The sequence below is a fragment of the Anabrus simplex genome, chromosome 2, assembly GCF_040414725.1.
Source record: "Anabrus simplex isolate iqAnaSimp1 chromosome 2, ASM4041472v1, whole genome shotgun sequence".
NCBI classification, from domain to species: Eukaryota; Metazoa; Arthropoda; class Insecta; order Orthoptera; family Tettigoniidae; genus Anabrus; species Anabrus simplex.
The window spans coordinates 1,193,659,012-1,193,684,629 of NC_090266.1; the positions used below are offsets into that span (position 1 = coordinate 1,193,659,012).

Sequence of the window (25,618 nt, forward strand, 5' to 3'; positions counted from 1 at the left end):
ATAGATTCCATTTCTGTACTTTGATCCCAAGATTCCTCTCACAATTTTGCGTTCTCTTTTCTCCAGTTCTTCAAGGAGTCCTTTGTTGGCATTTAGGGACAGGGTTTCGGCTGCATATAGAACTACTGGCTTCAGAACTGTTTCATAGTGACTTATCTTGGTGTTTTGGGAAAGGCATTTTTTGTTGTAGATTGTGCGGGATGTTTGGTAGGCTATTTCCAGTTTGCGTACTCGCTCCTGAAGTGCTTCTTTGTCCAGTCCATTTTTTATGCTGATCTCACCCAGGTATTTGAATTTGTCTACTCGGCTGACCCTTGGGTGTGGTTCCTATTCTCAATGGACTGTAGTTGGTTTCCTGTAATCTCACCCGCCAGGTTCTGATGATCTTTCCAAGAACACAGTTGAAGAGTATCGGCGATAGCCCATCACCTTGTCGGACACCTGTTTTGATGTCAAAGGAATGCGAGAGACATCCGTGGAACTTCACCTTGGATTTTGTATCGGTAACGGTGGCTCTAATTAATGCCAGCAGTTTCAAATCAACTCCAAATTCATTTAAGATGTTTAGCAGGACTTCCCGGTCAATGGAGTCGTACGCTTTCTTAAAGTCCACAAAGACAGACACATACTGCTTGGACCTTAGTGTACAATATCTGATGATCGTTTTGAGATTTTGGATCTGTTCAGCTGTTGAGCGACCTTTTCTGAACCCCCCTTGGTATTCATATATTTGATGTTCGACTTGTGCTTCCAAACGCTCCAGGATGGCAAGTGATAGAATTTTGTAAGCCACGGGTAGCAAAGATATTCCTCTGTAGTTGTTGATGTTCTTCATGCTGCCTTTTTTGTGTAATGGATGGATCAAAGCTACTTTCCAATCTTCGGGGAGGGTCTCCTTGTTCCAAATTTCTTCTATTTGATTTTGCAAGATATCAAGTGATTCCTCTGGGGCATATTTCCATAGTTCTGCTACTACTGAGTCTTCCCCCGGCGCTTTGTTCTTTTTGAGACGGGCAATGAGGCGCTTGATTTCATCTCTGTCGGGTGGTCTGGAATCTGGGTACCTGCGTAAGGGTTCCTTGGTCTCAATGGCGCTTTGCGGTTTAGAGCAATTAAGTAAATTCTTGAAGTAATCTGCCAGAATGCTGCAATTTTCTTCATTTGACGTCCCCAGTGTGCCGTCCTTTCGCTCAAAGTATAGAAATGGTGATTTATAGCCAGTGAGTTTGCGTTTGAAGGCTCTGTAGTACTCTCTGCTTTCATTCCTCCTAACGTTCTGTTCTATCTTTTCAATGAGAGATTTTTCGTATTTACGTTTCTCAGTTCTGAACACCCTAGCTGCTTGGGCACGTTGGGTTTTGTAGGTTTCCCAATCATTTTCTGATTTCGTAGAGTAGTAGTGTTTCCACGCATTGAGTCTTTCTTGGAGGACTGATTCGCAGGTACTATTCCACCAGGCATGCTTTTTGCTTCTCTTGATTTCTGCAACGTCTTTGGCGGCCTCAACAAGGAGACTTTTGGCGTTGTTAAAGTCACAGTCATTTGGTCTAGCCTTCTCCTGGAACTCCTCGACCCTTTGCCGAAGTTTATCATTGTCGAAGCGTGTGATCTGTTTGGTTGTCTTCCTTGTGTTTGCGGGAATTGGTTTGAATTTGATAAGAGACATATAATGATCTGAGGCCACATTGATGCCTTTCTTTACCTTGGCATTCGTAATCTCAGGGCTGTTTCTCCTGGAGATGGCAACATGATCAATTTGGAACTCTCCGAGAGCCTGGACGGGAGAACGCCAAGTCATTTGCTTTCTGGGTAGATGGCGAAAGTGGGTCGACATGACCTGCAGGTTGTGATTTTCGCAAATGGACACCAGTCTTTTGCCGTTGGGATTGGTTCTTTTGTGAGCAGGGTAATTTCCTATAACTTTCTTGTACTTCTGTTCACGACCTAGTTGGGCATTGAAGTCACCCAAAAGAAGCTTATATGGTGTTTGGGGATTTTGTTTAATTTTTCATCCAGTATGTCCCAGAAATTATCAACTTCGTCTGGATCAGACTTGTTCTTATCGTTTGTAGGAGCATGTGTGTTAATTAGCGCGTAGGTTTTGTTCGCGCATTTAATTGTGAGTATAGACAATCTGTCATTCACAGGTTCGAAATTTGCAACCGATTTAAGGATCTTGGTTCTAACAGCAAACGCGGTTCCAAGCATCACAGCCCCATTGAGGATTCCTCTTTGCGCTTTGCTCTTGAAAAATCGGTAGCCTTCGGATTCAAAAATCTCTTCATCTGGGTACCTTGTTTCCTGTAGGGCCATTATGGATATCTGATTTTCGTGAAGAGCTTTAGTGAGGGTTTTCAGCTTGCCAGTTTGTGTAAGTGAATTTATGTTGAAAGTTACTAGAAATGTTTTAGATTTTGGCCTGAGTTTTTGACTCTTCGGGGTACACCGAGACGCTCCGACTCGTCTCTTGCATGATGTCGAGTCTCCCCCAGAATCCGAACGAGACTCGTGCGCCGTGGCTTTCACGACGAGGGATTTATCCGAAGATTTACCCCCTGGGGTTTGTGTCTTGAAATGTTGTGCCATCATGCTTTTTGACTTGACTTTGCTTTGGACGGGTACCCATCCTTTTACAACTAGGGTTGTTAGCCCTAGAGGTTGCCTCAAGATGTTTTCTGGCTTCTGGTCATTTACCAGTCTTCGCCGTAACTCTGGCAAGGGACCAGTTTTTTTTTTCACGGTGGTATTTGATTTCCTTACTACCCTCTGACTCTGCTGGCGGCATAGCCAGCGAGCTTCCCCAATTCCAATGGGACACGCCCGATGGAGGTAACCGGTAAATCCCCACAGGGTATTATTATTATTATTATTATTATTATTATTATTATTATTATTATCATTATTATTATTATTATTATTATTATTATTATTATTATTATTATTATTATTATTATTATTATTATTATTATTGTACCGGGCGGTACACCTCCACGCCGCTAATTTAAAATTTGCGCCAGTTGAAACTCCTCTGCTGGAGGAAGTCTGAACTTTATCTACGGTATTAATTTTCAAGTTTCTCAGAAGATGTCACTACTTGGAAATTTTGGAGTTTTTGAACGGTGTCACTTTTGATGTATTTTTGTTTTACCTGTAGTAAGAAGTGTGAACTTTCACTTCTAGAGGACACTACTGAAAAACTACAATGGTGCACCCTAGTGCGACGTGAAAGAACTGTTTTTTGGAGAAATTTTTATTTCAAAAGTTTGTTTCTTGTTAAATTTATATCTGTTATTGTTTAAGTTGGCTGTATACCCCTCTCTTTCCCCTTGTTTTGTATTTAGCCAATCCCGAATTTCTTTAATTAATTTCTGACCAATCTGATGTATCTTCCCCCAACTTGAATATGCTGCTTATCCCTAACCAATAAAGTTTTGGTGGGAGGGTGTTCTCATTCCAAAAACGCCTCGAACTTTCCGCGAGAGTATATAAACTGCTGATTTTTGGGTCTCTGGGCCACTTCTGTTCCATCTTTTAGTGTGTAAAGTACATAGCAGGGGGCGGGAAGCGCCTTTTTCTTCGGCAGCAGTCAACAACAAGGTAATGGCCGATTAATAACTTCTTTCCTTGCTAGCTCAGCAGTTTAACTCTCGGGGCGGGTCCGAAGTTTTTCCATAATGTAACCTTCCTTAAAATGTAAAGACACTTAGTATCTATTCTATCTTTTAAACTGCATATCGGGATAGAGAGTGCTTAACCCTCTCGAGCTCCCACTCATAGTATTTTGAGGTGAACTTATTTTTTCTCAAACTATTCTTCTTTAACGTAATGTAAATTGTCCCTTTCTAAAGTCACCTCTTTAGTATGGGATTAGCCCTTGCAGTAATGGCCTAGTGCCAAGTAGGTTTTAAACAAATGTATTAGGAGTGCAGGTCGCCTCCTCTCTATTGGTTATTTTTGAGGTCATGTAATTAACCTTTTCTCACTTAATAGGCCTCAGTAGGTTGGGTATTTTGCCCCTGTGTCTATGTGCTTAGAGGACAACTTGAAGGTGGAGTTTGGTGTGGCCTTTGATAGGCTTAAAGTTGAGAGCGGGTGGCTCTTTCCTTGAAAATTGATGGTTGTATGCCTCGTGGAGGCTTTATGGTGTAATTTTGGAGCAAGTGCTCCTGGGCATGAATGGGGTTTTCTGCCCCTCTGTGAAAAACTTATTTTGGAGTAAAGTTGGGCTAATTGCCCTAGAAGTGTGAATTCGGGGCTCGAAGCCCAAATCCTGTAAATTCTGTAATCGCACCTTTGTTGCCTTGCTACTCTGTACCTGCCATGCTTGTTATTCCTTAATTTTGAAAAGAAAATATAACCTTGTTAAATTTTAAATTCACTTTAATTTCGTAGCCTGAGACCTGTTCACCCCCCGCACCTTCTTTCACCTCTACCTACCACAAAAACCCGGTAACAAGTGGTAGCAGAGCGTGGTTGAATGGGTCTCAATTTAGCCCCTTTTGACGGTTAAACATTGCTTTGATTCAAACTCTAACAATTTTCTCAGTTGCTGGAATTTTTTATCTTTCCTGTTTCAAAATTGTTCTGTCATCATGCCCGGCCCTCGCGATGTTCTCCATCTTAACTATTTGCGCAAGGAGAAGTTGATCTATGAGTTAACTATCAGAAATGTGCAATCTGGAGGCACGGTTGCGATAGACACCAACAAGCTTAGAGAGTCCCTTGATTTGCCCATTTCCATCCCCAATTTGGGAGAGAAAGAAATCGACGATTCTCTTTCCACGATCACCGAGAATACTACTGGGCTAGCATCGGTAGTTAGTTTTTTTGACGAAAATGATCCTTCTCCTAATCAAATTAAGCGTGTGCAAGCCAGGCTATATCATTTTTCAAATAGAGTTAACGATCTGTTGTCTCTGAAGTTGAATGACGTTCAGAGGAAGGAAGCTAGTACGTTGCTTGAAAGTATTTCTGAATTATCTAGTAAGGTCGCTCAATTGTTAACTGGGGAAGTTCCTCCCAAAATTGATCAACCCACCACGATGAATGTAGGTAGCGAGGAAGAGCCTCCTAAGGGAGAAGTCAATACGATAACCGTTGCTGCTCAAACTATCTCTGCCCCATTGGACAACGAGTCTGAACGCCGTGCATCGTTGAATAATATACGTTCTGAATTAACTTCCTTGCCACTGAAACCTTTACCTACTATGTCACCTGGGTTTAGCAGCTTGCCTCATCCATTGGCAATGTTGCTCAGAGGTATCTCTAAGATTTCCGTTAATACCACCAGTGAAGTAATTTCATTTTTAAGATTTTTAGTTGAATTTCAGGATCATGCCCTTGTGTTTTCTCTTTCCCCATGTCAGACTTTGCAAATCATCTATCCCTATGCAATTGGTATTCTCTCAGACAAAATAGTAAGAGCCATTGCCGAGCAATCATCTATTGAGGATTCCCACGCCCACTTGCTAGCTAACTTCATCCCGGCTAGGGCCAGGTCCTCCCTTATTCAGAAGTACTATTATCGTGTACAGCGTTTGGATGAAAACTTGGCAGACTTCATCCAAGATATTAAATTCTATACTAGGGTGTTTGCTCTTCATTTTCCTGAAGATCAGATTGTACAGGCTATTGTAGAAGGAATTTCACCATCCTATAGGTCATATAATATGTGTTTCGCGGCGTGCCCGCAAACCTTCTCTGAACTTGAAGCATTGGCCGTCTCAGCGGAAGGAGTTAGATACGCCGATTCTTTGCGTGTCGCGAAAGAACCCCCTCCTTCTTTTGGTAATCCTCGGCCTCCTCCTCGCCGACCAGTCACACCTCGTAAATGCTATGCTTGCGGGTCGCCCGGTTATCTTCGGAACAAGTGCCCATTGCACAAGTCTAGTGGGACAAGGAATGGAGCGGGTTCATCACAAGGCTGTTTTAAATGTGGGGCTTTCTCACATATCGCCAAGAATTGTCCCAATTCGAATAGCACTCCCTCCTGCTCAACTTCAGGTGCAACTTCCAACAACAATCAAAAGTGACTAGTGGCTTCGGCTGAGTCGACTAATCCATTTTCCCGAGGCTCAACCCCTGGCAAACAGGTCGTAAATTCAGGGAATGTTCAATCTGCAAATCTATCTTTTGAATGCCCCAAAGAGTGTCTTAGGATTGCGGCGGATACCCCCGCAACGGTCCCTTTCCTCAAACTTGAGTTAAATAATGAACCTGTAACTGCTCTTTTAGATTCAGGCAGTGTCTGTTCGATTATTTCGGCTGAATGGTATTCTAAATTGAAATCTGTTTGTAAACTACCTCACTATGACTCATCTCCTGTTCAATATGTTTCGGCTAATTCATCTCCATTGGAAATTCTAGGTTCTGTAAATGTCAAAATTCGTATTTTTAAATTTACATGGAAAATCAAATTGTTTGTGGCTAAGCACCTGTCTTGCCCCATCATATTGGGAGCTGACTTTATTTCTCACACCGGTCTTGTGCTCGATCTTCAGAGTAAGTCGTGCACATTCAAATTTGCGTCCAATTGTAAAATCCCCTTGTTAAAGTGTAATTCTGTATCATGTTCATCTATTTCGCCTACCCAGGATGAGATGTTGTTAGACCTTAGACATCTACCTGAGGAGCAGGCTGATAGTATTCGTAAATTATGTCAGTCATTTCCAGAGGTGTTCTCTGATACTCTTGGTGTTACTGACCTTATCGAATACAAAATTGAGGTCACGGATTCAATTCCTGTCCGTTTTCCATCTTATAGGCTATCTCCACCTAAAATGAAGGCTCTGAAAGAAATCATCGATCAGATGTTGAAGGATGGTATTATTAGGCCTTCTAAGTCGGCGTATTCGTCACCTATTTTTCTAGTCCCGAAACCCCAAGGGGCCTTCAGGCCTGTCATTGATTATAGGGCTCTCAATCGGAAGGTGGAGTTACAATCTGTGCCCCTTCCTGACCTTCATTCTTGTTTTTCATGGTTCCGTAAGGCCAAGTTCTTCACCATCTTGGATTTGAATCAAGCCTACAATCAAATTCCCCTTGCGGAAGAGTCTAAACATCTTACAGCTTTTGCCACGGACAGGAATTTATACGAATACAACCGCGTGCCTTTCGGGCTCCCCACGGGAGCAGCTGTACTCACTAGGCTGCTAGATAGGGTCTTCTCCGACATCAAATTTGAGTACTTGTATCACTACTTGGATGATGTCGTCGTATTTTCGAAGACCTTTGAAGAACATCTAGATCATCTGCGAGAAGTTCTCAATCGCCTTCGTAAGGCTGGGTTAACTGTCAAGTTGTCCAAGGTTGCCTTTGCTAAGCCCTCTATGTCATTCCTAGGGCATATTGTGTCACCTGATGGTGTTGCAGTCGATCATTCGAGAACACAGGCCATCCGTGATTTTAAACCCCCTAAGGACATCAAAGGTATCGCCAGGTTCATTGGTATGGTGAATTTCTTCAGGAAGTTTATTCCTAACTTCGCTAATAGAGCGGCGCCCTTGAACCTTCTTCGTAGGAAAGGCATCAAATTCGAGTGGGGACCTTCTCAACAAGCCGCTTTTGAAGATCTTAAATTAGCTCTCTGTAATGCCCCTGTACTTGCTATGCCTGATTTCTCGAAGAAATTCATCGTCCAAACTGACGCGTCGTCGTCAGCAGTTGCTGCAGTCCTTCTTCAAGAGACTGAACTAGGGAGGCGACCCATCGCCTATGCATCTAGGACTCTATCGGCTCAAGAAGCCAAGTATTCTATCTATGAGCTCGAAGGGTTGGCAGTCTTATTTGCCTTAGAAAAGTTCCGTCTCTATCTGGAACATGTCAAATTCGACCTGGAGACAGATAATCAAGCATTAAGCTGGGTCTTAGGTAGGCCGCGTCGTACTGGTCGTATAGCCCGTTGGGCCATCCGTATTTCTGCCATCCAATTCGATGTCCGGCATATCAGAGGTACCGAAAATGTTGTTGCTGATGGACTCAGCCGTATGTTTTCCAACGACGTCGAGACCCATGAACCGGTCGACAGTTCATCACCTCCCGAGTCCATACTATCTGGTGTTAATGCCATCTTAACAGATGCTCCCATGCTCTTTAGGGATATCGAGAAATACCAACGTGAAGATCCGACGCTGGCTCCGATAATGGAAACCCTTTCTTCTGGGGAACATGTTGTCCCTTATGTTCTGAGGAATGGTGTTCTATGTTGCCCTTCGAGGCATGATAAGATGATGAAGGTTGTCGTTCCAGCTGTTCTCGTGCCTATGATCTTCAAGTACTATCATGAGACCCCATTAGGCGGGCATCTTGGTATCTTTAAAACTCGTGAAAAGATTCGTGAAAGGTTCATCTGGAAGGGTATGGACGGTGAAATCCGTGAACTAGTAAAAGCTTGTAAATCTTGTTTGCTCAGCAAACCCACCATGTCCACCAAGGTAGGCCTTTTGTCTTCGCATCAAGCGTCGCGCCCCATGGAACGCCTGTATATTGATTATGTAGGACCCTTCCCCCAGTCAAAGGGAAATGCCAACAAGTTCATCTTTGTATGCGTAGATGGTTTTACAAGATTTTCCTGGTTATTTCCGACTAAGCTGGCTACCTCTCAGTCCACCATTACTTGCTTAAATTCTATTTTTGCTTCTTTTGGTCCGTGCCAGTACATTGTGTCTGATAATGCTAAGGCGTTTACATCAAATCTTTTTCGTAAATTCTGTTTTGACTTGTCCATCTCTCATGTGACGACTTCGGCTTATTACCCTCAACCATCTCTGGCTGAACGGGTTAATCGTAATCTCAGGTCCGCGCTTATTGCCTATCATCATGAAGATCATTCTAGGTGGGACACGTCCCTGCATTGGTTAGCTTTTGCTTTGAATTCGGCGGTTCATGAATCTCACAAGTTTACTCCAGCTTCTTTGATGTTCAAGTTCGTTCCCAACACGCCGCTCTCTAACCTCTGGTCTCTGAGTGACATTCTACCTGAGACAATAGATCCGGACAACATTAAAGATCTTTGGAAGAAGGCTAAAGCCAATCTTAAAGTGTCTCATGAAAAGGTTAGGGAAAGGTATGATCGTGGACGGAGACCCACCCATTTGAAGGTAGGTGACCAGGTAATGGTCAAGAATTTTGTTCTCGCGGGCAAGCTTGCCCCCAGATTTCATGGGCCGTGTGTCATTCTCGATTTCCTTACGCCGGTTACGTTGTTATTAAGCAATCCAGCCACCGAGAGGATATTTAGGGTTCACCTGTCGCAGGTGAAACTTGTATAATTTCTGGGCTAACTTGCCTCATATTATCTTGAAAGGAATATGAAGGTTATATTTTTTTTTTGAGTTTTCACTTTTGAGGCATTCTGCCCCTTCTATAATATTTTGTTTCATATGTAAGCATTTTTGTAAAACCTCCCCCGAACCGTTAAACTGCCATCCTGTCCTTGCCACGGCCATTACCACGCTCCCGTCTCCTGCTCCACTACACACAGTGGCTCGCATCTGAAATGAATTGCTGCACGCCGCTGGCCCCTCAACCTCTCCACAATGAATGTACCCTACTATTATTCTGGTCCAACAAAAATTCTGCCGCCTAGCTTTAATGTTTCAGTGCCCCCGCAGCCGCGCGGCGCTGTGCCGCGACTGGGATAGAGGAAGGGCCCCCTCGACCCCAGCGAGGACGACATGTGCACGGCGAGCCGGAGCTCTCCTCCCGGCCAAGGCTGATGTGCGGCGCACGACCTGCTACTGGCCCGCAGCCTGTATATGTTCACCGCGGGCGCGGCGTGCTTCTACACCTCTGCTCCCCTCATAGTGCGGGCGAGCGGTATCTCAGGGTACTTGAGGGGCCCGGGCGGCCTCCTCTGAACGCAAGCAGTGGCGGCTGGTCTGGCCGTTAATATCATCAACGTTTGAAGTACATATCCAGCTATATGGACATTCCAGTTCAACCTGACTACCTTTTCTTCGGTATTCTACTGCAATATTTGGTGGACTTAGAAAATTTTCCTCAACTTTAAAAACTAAAGTTTTCCTTCTGAATTCAACTTCTACAAACATAAAGACATTACTTCACCAGTTACTACAAAAATTTTGAAACTGAATCAAACCAAATTAAGAAAATTTTATAAATGCTTCTGCAATTAAGCTCCATATCAACATCATAACTTGGACCTGGTTTTCAAACAAATTTCGTGTGTCACCCCTGGAGGAACTTTTGGGGGGGGGAGGTCTGTACCGGGCGGTACACCTCCACGCCGCTAATTTAAAATTTGCGCCAGTTGAAACTCCCCTGCTGGAGGAAGTCTGAACTTTATCTACGGTATTAATTTTCAAGTTTCTCAGAAGATGTCACTACTTGGAAATTTTGGAGTTTTTGAACGGTGTCACTTTTGATGTATTTTTGTTTTACCTGTAGTAAGAAGTGTGAACTTTCTCTTCTAGAGGACACTACTGAAAAACTACAATGGTGCACCCTAGTGCGACGTGAAAGAACTGTTTTTTGGAGAAATTTTTATTTCAAAAGTTTGTTTCTTGTTAAATTTATATCTGTTATTGTTTAAGTTGGCTGTATACCCCTCTCTTTCCCCTTGTTTTGTATTTAGCCAATCCCGAATTTCTTTAATTAATTTCTGACCAATCTGATGTATCTTCCCCCAACTTGAATATGCTGCTTATCCCTAACCAATAAAGTTTTGGTGGGAGGGTGTTCTCATTCCAAAAACGCCTCGAACTTTCCGCGAGAGTATATAAACTGCTGATTTTTGGGTCTCTGGGCCACTTCTGTTCCATCTTTTAGTGTGTAAAGTACATAGCAGGGGGCGGGAAGCGCCTTTTTCTTCGGCAGCAGTCAACAACAAGGTAATGGCCGATTAATAACTTCTTTCCTTGCTAGCTCAGCAGTTTAACTCTCGGGGCGGGTCCGAAGTTTTTCCATAATGTAACCTTCCTTAAAATGTAAAGACACTTAGTATCTATTCTATCTTTTAAACTGCATATCGGGATAGAGAGTGCTTAACCCTCTCGAGCTCCCACTCATAGTATTTTGAGGTGAACTTATTTTTTCTCAAACTATTCTTCTTTAACGTAATGTAAATTGTTCCTTTCTAAAGTCACCTCTTTAGTATGGGATTAGCCCTTGCATTAATGGCCTAGTGCCAAGTAGGTTTTAAACAAATGTATTAGGAGTGCAGGTCGCCTCCTCTCTATTGGTTATTTTTGAGGTCATGTAATTAACCTTTTCTCACTTAATAGGCCTCAGTAGGTTGGGTATTTTGCCCCTGTGTCTATGTGCTTAGAGGACAACTTGAAGGTGGAGTTTGGTATGGCCTTTGATAGGCTTAAAGTTGAGAGCGGGTGGCTCTTTCCTTGAAAATTGATGGTTGTATGCCTCGTGGAGGCTTTATGGTGTAATTTTGGAGCAAGTGCTCCTGGGCATGAATGGGGTTTTCTGCCCCTCTGTGAAAAACTTATTTTGGAGTAAAGTTGGGCTAATTGCCCTAGAAGTGTGAATTCGGGGCTCGAAGCCCAAATCCTGTAAATTCTGTAATCGCACCTTTGTTGCCTTGCTACTCTGTACCTGCCATGCTTGTTATTCCTTAATTTTGAAAAGAAAATATAACCTTGTTAAATTTTAAATTCACTTTAATTTCGTAGCCTGAGACCTGTTCACCCCCCGCACCTTCTTTCACCTGTACCTACCACAAAACCCGGTAACAATTATTATTATTATTATTACCGATCTCTTTTCTGTAATCGTCTGTACATAATTTTGGTCCGTATGTTGCAGCCTTTCCATTGACCATTCTGTTATCCAGCGGCCATTTCCCACCACCAACTTGTTTCCCCTAATGAAAGCTATCAATCCTTGTTTCCTCGCACGCCACATGTGTCTTCTTAGCACTTTCAACTCTCTGCTCGCTTCACTACCTATGTCCTGTCTCAACCATACCTTCTCTTCCTTTAAATTCCCTGCGTTCTTTAGGATAATGTCCGCCATCAGGGTAGACATCAGCGTGAGCTTAATTGGCCTCACACCTCCACCTTTCACTCTTCCCACTCTCTGAGCCTCATCAATATCTACTTCACTAAAATTGATCTTCATTCTGTCCTTATCAAGTTCACTATCTTATGAACTAAAGCCACCTTATCTTCTTTCGCTGTTTCTTCAACTCCGTATATAAAAATGTTTTTCTTCATTCGTGCCTGGATCCCATCTTCCATTTCTGTCTTAAGTTTCGCCACCTCCCCCTCCAGCACCTGGACTTTCACTCGCATTTTCTCCATCTCCGCCTCATTCCTCCCCACCTTCTCCTTCAGCTCGTCCACCTCACTTTTAACGCACTGCTCCTTGGAATGGTCACGTATCATCTCCTTCAGTTGGTCTATCTGACACGCCTCCTTCACCACTTCTTTTAGCGCCTCTATCTCTTTCCATCCTAGGGCACCAATTGGGCCTGGCCCTGGGTTTTTAGCCTTTATTGATCAAGAAGGTTTCGAATTGAAAAGAAAATCATGAAGGAACAATCATTCAAAGAATGACAGGAAAAGGAATCGTAAACAAAGGGTAGATTAATAGCCTAGAATTCGAATGCACTAATATCGCCGAGTCGAAAAAAAATTGTGTTGAATTATAATGTCCTAAGTCCCTAAAACCTGCAAAGTCCTATGGCCTTGAAACGTATCAACAATAATATTATACTGACTCACTGACTGACTGGTGTTATGCGTAATCGAACTCGTCAACGACGGGTACAGAACTGATGATGAACGTGACCATGAGTTTGTGCGAAATAAGGCGTGTGGAATGGTTATTCCTATTTCGGCCTTTGTATCTCACTTCCCCCACAATTGCATATTGCACGTAATATTTGGCACAGTTGCTATTGGTTTTTGGCTGCACCACACCCGTTGTGCAATACCACGGCTTGGCAAGGCTCAATACATCGTCCTGCTCCCCCCTGTCAGTTACCTTCAGTGCGAGCGGCTCGTTGCCAGTCTATATCTGTGTGTCCGTGCCCCAGCCTGTCTCCTCGAGGACAACACGCGTATTCGTTCCTTGTCCACTCACATACCCAACTTGAATCGTGAGGGCGTTTAGGACAGTTTCGTTCAAATTGCCTTTGCCTAGAGTTGTGTAGAGGGATCATGAGGCAACAGATAGAGTGCTAAAAGAATTCATCTCCTTCGGATCAACTGTGAGACCAGTGTTTACTATTCATGACAAATTTGTATTAGCCTCTGTCGAATAAGCATGGGTTTTAAAAACTAGAAACATATTGCGTTAATATAAAAAAATTGGAAACTTGAATGGGAAAACCTTTTGCACTTCATAAAGGATACCAGTAACGAACTGATCGAGTAACGAAAGGGTAATATTAGGCTACACTTTAAAAGCAGTGTTTTACTTGAGCGGGGACACGCGAGAAATAATTCGATTTTTAATTATATTTTATTGGAAATGTCAATAGTTTATACAAGTTATTAGTTAGCGGGGGGAAATTGAATCCTTATTGCAAATCTTGTCAGGCAGGGGATTGGCAGACGAGCCAATTTGTCGGAGATAGGCTACTTAAAACGTACCCGTCATCACCATTCCCTATGGAAACTAATGGATTAAAGGTGAGTGCTCTCAGATATTTAATTTTCCAAATAAGGCATTGATGACAGGTGTAACAAAGTATACACGTTTGTGTCTCAAGCAAAGAGGATGTTTTGATTAGCGCATCACCGCAAAACTGTGTAGCCGACGAAGCACTGAATGGAAAAAACAGTTATCTTTCAGTTAAAGATAATATTCTAATGTTTCAACGATACAGTATTAACATTTTTAAAGTTGGCCTAATTAACATCCATGGAGTATGACAAGGGGTCTGCTTAGCTCAGGCGGTAAAGGCGTGCTGGGCTCACCCGGAAGGACGTGGTTTCGAGTCGAAAATTTTAGAAGCGAGACTTCAGCTGGTGAACCTGAGGTTCCCTCAGCCTATACCAGAAATAAGTGCCAAGATAATTTCTGGGACAAAGGTGGCCGGACATAGAGCCGAGGTTACGGATAGTGGAAGCCTTTATAGTTCTTGCGACTTCCTCGTTAACGACCAGCACGCGTTTGAAGCCTAGCTGACCGACTGTGTTTACATTCCTTGTCCGTGGAGTGCCAGGATTTCTCCAACTCGAGACGCAGCGTAGTTAACTCTCCAGTCTGACTATGTATGCAGTCACTGACAGCAGCGAGACTGGACAGAACTGCGTGTAGCTGTGCAAAACTGAATACCTAACAAGCGAGCCGGCTTCAGGACCGGCACGCTTTTGAAGTACTCCACGTGGACTGTCAATGACAAAACAAGCATGCTACTGATCACAACAGAGGCGACTGTAGACAGCCATAAACTGGTTAATGTCGGGGTGTGCTGCTGCTTAATATTTGAGTCGCCGGTCTTTAACGAGGAAACTGAGAGAACTCTATATTCTACTCCTCCGAGGGCTTTCATAGCCTGTACAAAGTTGACTTCCCTTCGCTTTTTGCAATATAAGAAATAATTAAAACGAAGCTGAGGCAGATACAGTAAGAGGAAGGATATAAACACATTTCTCCACTGAATATAGCTCTGCGTGGTGTCCCATTATAACGCAATGAAATTGCAGGTCCTGTACCTTCATTAAAGACACGACCAATTCCTAGTCCTAGCTCTTCCTTATCCCAAACTTGTCGAAAATCTGTATACGTTAGTGGGATGTTAAACGTCTATAATAATAATAATTTTATTTTTTTATTTATTTATAACTTATCTAAAATACATTTGCAAATATGCAGTAGGATATTATACATTATCTTTGCAATTATTTACACCTGCAAAGCACTTGATGTGCTTATCTGCCGGTGTAGTTGTTTCACATTTATATACAATGTTGCAATCCTTACTGTTTACAACATTAATAAGGTATGTATATTTACATTAGCATTGTAATTTTGTCCTGTGGTGTGAGTTTTTCTTAATCCCTGAAAGTATCACTCAAAGTAGATAAGTCTTTGGTACATTTTTCATTCATGAACAAATATTTAAACTGTAATTTTATTATCTATGATCCATAGTTTCACATGTTTTTTAGTTGATATTTGGTTTTCAAGTGTGTCAATTCTGAGGGCAACTTGTTCAAAAATTTAGGAACTACAACTTGCAGTGTTCTGGATCCATATTTGTTGTAGTACCTCATGACCTGAAAATAACTTATATGTCTCAGTCTTGTTCCATGTGTATGTTCATTAACAATTCTATATTGTGGCTTCCAGTAATTTTCTTTAATTATGTTGTACATATATAGTTGTTTAACTCTCAAGAACCTTTCCTTCTGGTACATCCCTGCTAACATATCCTCACTTAAGCTAAATATTCCTCTGTTTTCATACCAAAAGAATGCTTTGACAATGCGATTTTGTAACATTTGTACCATGTTTATGTCTGTAACAGAAGCTGATCCCCATACACTTACACCATATGATATAAGTGACTCAACAAGTGAATGATAAACCAATTTTAAGCTATCATGAGGTATTATATACTTAACCATTTGCATTTTGAACAAGCTTAGCCTCAGTCTTTCACACAACTTATTAATATGTTGCTTCCATGAAAAATATCTATCTATTATTATACCTAAATATTTCATGTTATCAACTTCCTCTATTACATAGTCACAATTGCATGATTTTTGTTCACCATCGTGAATGCACTGAACTGAATGGCCTGTTATTTTAATGTTTTCTCTTTGCATTTTTGGGGTAGTAATGTACAAGACTTTTGTTTTTGAAGTGTTAATTATTAGACCCTTATCATGGCACCATTCTTGAAAGTAGTTGTACTCCATTTGTAAATGCTTCTCTGCTACTTTTGGGTTTTTATGTACTGATACAATTAGTTTATCGTCTGCATACATGAAATATTTACATTTTTTAAAACATGAGCTTATATCATTGACAAAAATAATATACAAAATGGGTCCTAGGATACTTCCTTGTGGAACACCTCTTTTAATAGAAGTTATTTCTCCATATATATTATCAATTTTTACCCTATACGTTCGGTCTGTCAGATAACTTTCAAAAACTTTTAGTGGTGTTCCTCTTACCCCAATTTTGCTTAAGGCTGCAATAATTTTTTCATGGGAAATTGAATCAAATGCCTTTGAGAAATCAATAAACATAGCTAAAATGTGCATACCTTGATTTAGCTTCCCATTGATCAAATTGGAGAATTCCTCAAGAAGATTACTTGTACCCTTGTGTTTTTGATAAGCAAATTGATGTTCATCAATAATTTTAAATTTTTCTAAATATGAGATTAGGTGATCAGCAATGTATCTTTCAACTGCTTTACCTATAGTTTGAAGAATAGATATCTGTCTATAGTTTTCATACTGTAAATGTGAACCTTGCTTGTAAATAGGTCTCACTATGGCAGTCTTCAGATCCTTTGGGAAAATACCTGTCTCTATTATTTTATTGATTAGCTTCTGTATTACTGGTGTTACTATGTCTATGTTATCTTTCAGATGTTTAACTGTTAATTTATCCATGCCTGGTGATTTATTTATGTCCATTCCTTCAATTATGTGTGCTATATCTGCTGTACTTGCTAGTGGTAGATAAAATGATGAAAGTCTCTCTGTATTAGGTAATGGTCTTCGTTGTACTCTACATTCATGTACTACCTTGTCTAGCTGTTCTGAAAATGTTTTTGAAAAGTTATCAACTATATTTTCTAGTGAGTCTTGCCTTCCTAAATAATGTCTTACCGTTTCTTCTATTGTCCATTTCTTTTTAGTCTTTAGCACATCATTTAATACTTCCCAAGTTTTCTTCATGTCCCCTCTACAACTTTCAAACTGCAATCTGTAATGCTTTCTTTTTGCTTTTTGAATATCAGCTATTATATCATTCCTCATTCTTTTATATAACCTCCTTAAATTTTCCTTATTTTCTGGATTTAAATGTGATGCATTTTTCCATCTTTTGAAGAGTCTGTCCCTTTCTTTGATTTTTTCTATTATAGCACCCGTCAGCCACGGTTGAGAGTCTTTCCTTCTCTTCTGTTCTTTTGTATCCTTCGTTTCAATAGTTGCCTTGTTAACTGCATTGCAAATCTTCATGTATATATCATCTGAACTCATGTTCTCATTTATTTCTTTTGCAATAATTTCTATTTCTGTTCTTAACATGGATTTACTCACCCTTTCCTGTATGTTATCTATAACTTTTTCACTTGGAACATATTTATTACACCTAGTATCATGTGATATCTGTACAGTTATTATATAATGATCAGAAACTTTAGTCTGAATTACAGAAGAATCTCTTACATTTTTCCCACTCCTAATCAATGCATGGTCGATGCAGGATTGTGTTAGTTTTCCATTTACATATTCTTCCCTTGTGAACTTGTTAATGCAATGAACTAACTGATGATCTGCTAGCACATTATTGTACAAGGATGTGACTCTGCTGTCTTTCAGAATATCTATGTTTATGTCCCCAATAATTATTAAGTTTCTGGCATTCATACTATGTAAATATGCGTCCTGTGTTGAACTGCGCTGCGTAGTCTTGTATCGCAAGTTGCTTTACGTCGCACCGACACAGATAGGTCTTATGTCGACGAAGAGACAGGAAAGGGCTAGGAATGGGAAGGAAGCGGCCGTGGCCTCAATTGAAGTACAGCCCCAGCATTTGCCTGGTGTGAAAATGGGAAACCACGGAAAACCATCTTCAGGGCTGCCGACATTGGGGTTCGAACCCACTATCTCCCGAATACTGGATACTGCCGCACTTAAGCGACTGCAGCTATCGAGATCGGTCAGTCTTGTATCCCCCGTGAAGTCCAGTACCTCATTTTTTCTGGAATACACCATGTTTACTGAAAGGATTAAAGAATTTTACCGAACCAGTCTTGAGATTAATCAGCCAATCTGTTTATGTAAGTGCTACTTTATCCAATACATATGAGTACATCTGACGAACAAGGCATAAAATTTTATGCCACGTCGTGGCAAGTTTTTTACTCTTATCGATCAGTCTCAGTTTCTTGCTTGGCTTTGACGAAATTTAAGTGACTGACGTATGCAGCCAGTCCTTGTGAGGAATAATTTCCCAACGCGTCATCAGATGCCTCCGAGCCACTGTCTTCTCCACCATCAAGGTGAAGTTGGAAAATTCCTTCCTATTCATCGTTATGAAAAAACATTTCACTTACTTCATTATCATCATCATCATTCAAAAATAGTGATAAAAGATAATAACAATTTCGTGTGGCTATTTCTAACCGAGTGCAGCCCTTGTAAGGCAGACCCTCCGATGAGGGCGGGCGGCATCTCCCATGTGTAGGTAACTGCGTGTTATTGTGGTGTGGTGTGGTGTGGTGTGGTGTGGTGTGGTGTGGTGTGGTGTGGTGTGGTGTGGTGTGGTGTGGTGTGGTGTGGTGTGGTGTGACAGCACAAACACCCAGGCCCCGGGCCACTGGAATTAACCAGTGAAGGTTAAAATCCCCGACCAGGCCGGGAATCGAAGCCGGGACCCTCTCAACCGAAGGCCAGTATGCTAACCATTCAGCCAACGAGTCGGACGTGATACAAGATTAAAAGGGTATTATTAGCCTACATGAACTGGTGAACTGGATGCATAATTTTATAGAATAGCATTGGCTATAGACCACCTTGGAGAAACTGTCTTAGGATATTAATACGGCCCATAATTCTGAACGTCAGAGGTAAACTATCGTAAGTGCAAAAACGACGATTTTGAGGTTTTTATCGTATGTGATTTGTTTTGGTCGTGTCTTCTTATGAGTACAATATTGTATATTTCGCAGGAATGAAGATAATTTATGTGATACTATCGCATATGCAAGAAGAACCCAGAGAAAAGCAATAGTAAGTGATCTTTAGACATCGGATGTTATGCACTAAAATTGAAAATCCACAGCCTGTTTCCAGTCATTCGACCGGGTCAGGAATGGAATGAATGAAGCCCCCATCTAGCGGCGAGGATGGGAATTGTGCCGGCTGCCGAAGCCTGTCACACTCCTCTGGGGCAATGATTAATGAATGACAGATGAAATGAAATGCTATTTGAGAGTGTTGCTGGAATGAAATATGACAGGGAAAACCGGAGTACCCGGAGAAAAACCTGAACTGCCTCCGCTTTGTCCAGCACAAATCTCACATGGAGTGACCGGGATTTGAACCACGGAACCCAGCGGTGAGAGGCCGGCGCGCTGCCGCCTGAGCCACGGAGACTCTCATGCACTAAAATTAGGTATCTAAAATATGTATGCATTTATACTGTCAAAATCTTTAACGTATGTTTTAAAATTCTGAAAATGCTATTATGAACTAAATATACAGTGTAATGATTTATAAATATCTATTCATATTGAATGATCTTCCTTATATATCTTTCTGGAGGCTGAATTTTGATTTACAGTAGCCTACACGATGACATCCAAATGTTCAAGAGTAAATTGATTATGTATATCGGTTAATATCTGTTTGTATGCAAAGAACGACCTGTCAACGTCCACATATGTGATCGGGCAGTATTTGTAAGCATTAACAAGCTCTGGAGGAATTTATTCTGGAAGTTGTACACAGTCACCTTGAAGATAGTTTTTTTTTTTTTTTTTTTTTTTTTTTTTTACTGAAATCGGGATTTCAATGTAAGACACTGCACAGTTTTGCACTCTAATTCTTTGTTTTAAAGAGACACACTTATGTTCACTTTTCACTTTCTCAAGGATTGAAATAGAATCATGAAGGGACAAACCACAATTTTCTAGCATGGAATATATTTTTGAAAAGCGCCTTTATTACACTCAAGTCAACGTTCTGTTTTATTACACGTTCTTTCAACGCTGAATTGATAGAGCAACAGTTCGATTTAGACTGCAAACAACTTCTTTAACTTCCTTGAATTTATCAGTATGAAAGAGAGCAGCGTTTATACATGTACCCCAGCGGGTAAAAATTGGTTCAGGGGGTAAAGGAATTTCCGGGCGTTTTGCCCTATAAGCATTTACTCGAACAAGGGCCTTTACAAACACGTTCTTGGTACCAGACATTAAGGTATAGGCCTATACTTCAGGAAATTATTGCCGTATGACTCCTGCTTCCCTTCGAAGTCTATGCACAATACAAGTAACATTAATTAATAATGAATAATATTGCAGTATTATGTGTTCATACTATTCGTATATGGACGATAAATGCCAAAATTAATCAAATATGAATCAATACAATAAATATTCCGTTACATACATTTTATGCTTTAAAAATGTTTCGTATATGCGCGAAATATGCCAAAATCATTATATATGCACCAAGACCTTAAATATGCAATTATATGCACCTTGAAACTTAAAATACGGAGAGGTGTGCACTTAAAACGTACTTGAACTTTGTTTCAATATCATATGTAAAAGCCGATAGAACATGTATTTGCATACAAATCCGGGGTCTAGTGATCATACAACCAGGGGCGAATGCTGGTCATGAAAGTCAGGCTTGCTCTTCCATTCGTGAAAGTTGGTGGGGTGGGACATACATAGTTCTGAATGAATAAAATTCATAAACCCATAAACCCAAAAATCGCTAAATCACATGAACATTTTAATCATGCATTCAAACTTCAAGAATGGCCAAAAGAATAACAATCAGACAAATTTTATAATTATTAACAAATCATGACAAGCCAGTGATTATATAATTTAAAGAAGTAAACGTCAAACTATGTACACAGAAAAACTGCAACTATTTACTAGATCTTCCTACTTGAAAACAAACTCTACTCTGCGGCTTCTCTTTACAAAACCATCAATAACTTCATCATAGAAAGAGGACTGTAATCTAATTTTTGCAAGCAATCCTTTTTCAATCGACAACATAGCTGAGATACAGAGAACGAACGTACATATTCTCTGTTTTTCTCCCTGTGCTGTGTCTTTAAATCTGGCAGCGCCGGACAGGGCCTACCATTCTTAATAATGTCTGTTTTCTCTTGGATAGTCCTCCGAGAAAATATATTTGATAACAAGCTGTCAATAATGCACGATTCGGAACCCATTGCAGCACGTCAAATCATTCAGAATAGATGATCAGGAACTTACAGTACACTACTCCCTGACACAACACACTAGATCTGTAGCTCTCAGACCAGAGCTTCCAACTACACATTACAAACATGACAGCTTGCAACCGGCCTTGGAGAGAAGAAACCTGCGCGCGCATACATTTCTCGCTGTGTCGACAGCTCCGCTGAAGCTCCTGAGATACGAGCAAGCCTCGCTGAACTCGCCAAGATAAGTGCAACATGCGATTTGTATAATGCACATCTATTACAGATACGGTACATATTGTAATTTTTTTAACTCGCCTGCTTTAGAAAAATATTGCGCTTGCGCAGCAAGCGTAGCATGCTCGGAGAAATCGCCCCTGCATACAACAGTTCAGCCTTATGCCGTCTGCCGCTCTTGCGATAGTTTTTCATAGTCAGAACTGTTAATTCGACCTGCCTTAGAGGTAGCAAAATACGAGTATGCACGGTTTCCACCACAAGCTATGCACAAGAAACAGTTTCCACGAACCCTCACCAGAGTGTATGTAGCCTCTGCGGGAAGGCCTGTAAGCGCTACCACTTCAGCGAGTGCCACAAGCGCACTAAATCACTAATGGAATATAGCAAAGAACAATGAACCTTAACTCTCTGCACGTTTGTGCGCTTTTCTTATTAATAAAATATGCCTCTCAGCAGCTTCTTTCCACTCCCCTGTAAAGTTAGTGAAATGTATCTTACGATAATTTACCTCTGACGTCCAGAATATTGTTACCTGCAAAAATCACAATCGAAATAAATCAATAGTCACATTACTGAATTTTCGATTTAAATGTAGGTAGCCTATTTAACTATTTCTACCTCTGTGGTGTAGTGGTTAGTATCATTAGCTGCTCCTCCCCTTGAGGCTCGAGTTCGATTCCAGGCTCTGCCACGAAATGTGAAAAGTGGAACGAGGACTGGAACGGGGTCCACTCAGCCTCGGGATGTCAACTGAGTAAGGGAATTCGATTGCCACCTCAGCCATCCTCGAAGTGGTTTCCGTGATTTCCCACTTCTACTTCAGGAAAATGCCGGGATGGTACCTAACTTAAGGCAACGGCCGCTTATTTCCCTCTCCCCCACAAGGTCCCTGTTCAGCATAGCAGGTGTCCAGCTCCATTTGAATTTGAATTTATTTGAATTTGAATTTATTGATCATGATTTACATGCCACTGAGTCTGAAAAGCCCCTTTATGTAGACTGAGTCTGAAAAGCCCCTTTATGTAGCGTCTTCTTATAATGGTTAGCGTGCTGGCCTTTGGTCACGGGGCTCCCGGGTTCGATTCCCGGCAGGGTCATCATCATTTCATCCTCATTACGACGCGCAGGTCGCCTACGGGAGTCAATTCAAAAGACCTGCACCTGGCGAGCCGAACTTGTCCTCGGACACTTCCAGCACTAAAAGCCATACGCCATTTCATTTTTTCAGCATAGCAGGTGAGGCCACCTGGGAGAGATAATCGTCCTCTTTCCCAGTTGTATCTCCGACCAAATTTCTCACGCTCCAAGACACTGCTCATGAAGCGGTAGAGATGGGATCCGTCACTGAGTCCGGAAGAGAAACAAAAACTGGACGGTAAACTGACTAATTCCCGAGTGCACCAAGCTCGGTAATTATCAGCCTTTACGAAACCGTGGTAAAACTTTTACCGTGGTATTGTCGTAAAAGCAGTGCACCATTACTATCGCCCGGTTTCGCTACCGCGGTTTCTTGACGCTTGATTTTCTCGCTATTATTCCCCTCGGAAGAAATTCGAAGTAGTATTCAGGAAGCAGTGATCATTTCGATAGTCACTTGTCTTTAGTTAATCCAGCCGGCAGTGATCGTTTCGACAGTCACTTGTTCCTCGTGTTTACATTTTGTGACAGCGCAAGCAAGTTATCGACTCCTTAAAATGGAAAATAACGTTCGACATGTTTTGAATGTTACATCGAAGTCCTAAAGACATGGAAGGGAACCTCCTTTTCCACACACAATATTGTCTCTCAACAACATTGAAAAATGAAAACCTACAACCTGTTTTCCAGTCATTGACCGGGTCAGGGATGTAATGAATGAAACATATATAGGCTGTTATTACAATGGGGTCGCCACTACCAAGGTGATTTGTAAATAAGAATTTTATTGCAGCCAATGGCCATTTTAAGAAATAAATAAAATAAAATATCTTTCAACTTATTGTCACAATGTTTTTTTGCACTTTTAATTGTCATTTCCACTATTCATTAGCAAGCTGGGTGATCGTTTGTTGCCTACGCTTGCACTGTAAAGCGTGATACTTCTCACAGTGTTGGTTACAGAGTCTACACACGCAATCCGGGCCTGGTTCATGATAATTCAAGGTCTGGCATACTTTATGATGAAACCCATGTATGGCAAACCTCGTAACTGTATGCCGTAAGTCATATCCTGTGCGTGTCCATTCACGGTTGATCATGGCGTCTGTCCCGTAGAAATCCATCCCAATATCTGCTCTTTTTTCTTTTAGTTCTCGTAAGAGTTCTCGATAACTTGTTGTGGATGGTAGCAGTAGGTGAAGTCTTACATCCTCCACTAAAAACGTTTCCCTCGCCAATACATAGACTAGTCGAGATGGAGTGTATTTCGAGACGCTTAGAACTCGCTTGAGGAACCTCGCTTTCAGACTTTCCAATTCTTGCAGTTGTTTCTTCGAGAGGAACTCCCATATTAACTCCAGACCATATGTGGCTACAGGCATAACCTTGATTACGAAAAGTCGCATGGCTGTCTCCAGGGACAGGCGTGGTAGTTGCTTGATGTCGTTGATGCTCCCAATTGCTGCGGCTATTCTTTCCCTCAGGTGTATCGAGAAAGACGTTCCAGTTACTTGAATTGTGATTCCGAGGTATTTGTAGGCATTGCTATTCCTGAGCCTCTGTCCTTTGCATTGTATAAAATCCTGTTTTGCTAATTTACCACCTTTTCTGAATACTACTAACTCAGTTTTGTTTATATTTAGCGCCATTTCGTTCTCATCTGCCCATTCTGTGATGAGATCCATCGCACTCTGTAATTCATCTCTATTCTCTGAGGCCAATGCCATGTCATCGGCATATATGTATGCGTTTACACTCTTAGTGCATCTCTTGATCTTAGCTGTCACATCATGCGTTAGGACATTGAATAGTAATGGACTCAATGGGTCGCCCTGAAGCACTCCAATCGTTTGGCTGATCCATTTGGATGTGCAAAGGTTGTCATTTATTTGTACGAAATTTTCTGTTAATATATTTACTGCTAGTCTTGTCAGCCATGTTCTTCCAATTAAAGCTTCCAGCTTCTTCAGCATCTTTGTCCTGTTTACTCTGCCAAAGGCCTTGGTATAGTCAATGAAAACTACATACATCTTCCCTCGATGTTCGGCAATTGCTCGGTGGATGTCTTGAAGTAGATTTCCAGCTGCCATCAAAGTTGATCTGCCTGATCTAAAGCCATACTGTTCTTCCGGCAAAAGCGGATCTACTGTTGTGCCTATGCGTTGGGTCAGCAATCTCGTAAGCAGTTTAAAACCTACTTGTTCCAGTGCAATTCCTCTGTAGGACTCAGGTCTATTCACCTCTCCTTTTCCTTTATAGAGCATTTTTATGGTTGACTTCCTCCAAGATGATGGAATCTTCCCTGTCTCTAGACATTTGTTCAGCAGCTCTGTCCATACTAGCAATAGGTATGGTGCTGAGGCTTTCAGATGTTCATTGAAAATCCCATCCGGACCTGTAGCTCTATGGTTCCTCGTGGCCTCAATAACCTTCTTTACTTCAGCTATTGAGAAGGGCGTGCACTGCTCTATTTCATAATCTGTAATGGTTGTGGGTGTTGTGTTATTGTAGCGTAGTGTTTGTTCCAAGTGTGCTTCCCAAACCTCCATCGGTATGTCCGTTGGAAAGCGCGATTGTCTTGTACGGAGAGCTTTATACGGATCTTCTTCAATTTGCTTTATTAGTTCAAGATTTTGCCTTTCGTCGTATTCAACTCTTTTTTGTTTTATTAGAAATTTATATTCCTTTCTAACATTCTGATAATCTGCTAGGTCAGTTATCTCCTTAGTCTGCCTTGCTTTTCTTAGTTTCTCCAAAGTTAGCTGTCTAGTTTGGTAACAATCTCTGTCAAACCATTTTTTCGCGCTACCTGTGATTGTTGCATTCACTGTCGCTCCTTTGATGTAGTTCTCTATTAGGGATAATGCCGCATCTATTTCTCCTTCTCTGATTTCCCTCAGTATATCTTGTATTACTCCTATATTATCCTCCAAGATATTGGTGTCTATTAATGAATGATAAATGCTATGAAATGATAATGGAGAGTGTTGCTGGAATGAAAGATGACAGGGAAAACCGGAGTACCCGGAGAAAAACGTGTCCCACCTCCGCTTTGTCCAGCACAAATCTCACATGGAGTGACCGGGATTTGAACCACGGTATCCAGCGGTGAGAGGCCGACGCGCTGCCGTCTGAGCCACGGAGGCTTCAACAA

At 41.5% G+C, this 25,618-nt stretch overlaps 2 protein-coding genes across 5 annotated transcripts in view; one reads left to right on the forward strand and one right to left on the reverse strand.

The window, feature by feature from the left end:
• Nucleotides 1–25,618, reverse strand: part of Adat1 (Adenosine deaminase, tRNA-specific 1) — a 278,918-nt gene that overhangs the window by 14,200 nt on the left and 239,100 nt on the right. The window lies entirely within an intron of this gene.
• LOC136864784 (uncharacterized) overlaps nucleotides 12,963–25,618 on the forward strand; it is a 91,635-nt gene continuing 78,979 nt past the window's right edge. For both annotated transcript variants that reach the window (XM_067142165.2, XM_067142169.2), the window contains exon 1: nucleotides 12,963–13,610. The gene's annotated coding sequence lies outside the window, so the exon portion shown is untranslated. The remainder of the gene's footprint in view (nucleotides 13,611–25,618) is intronic.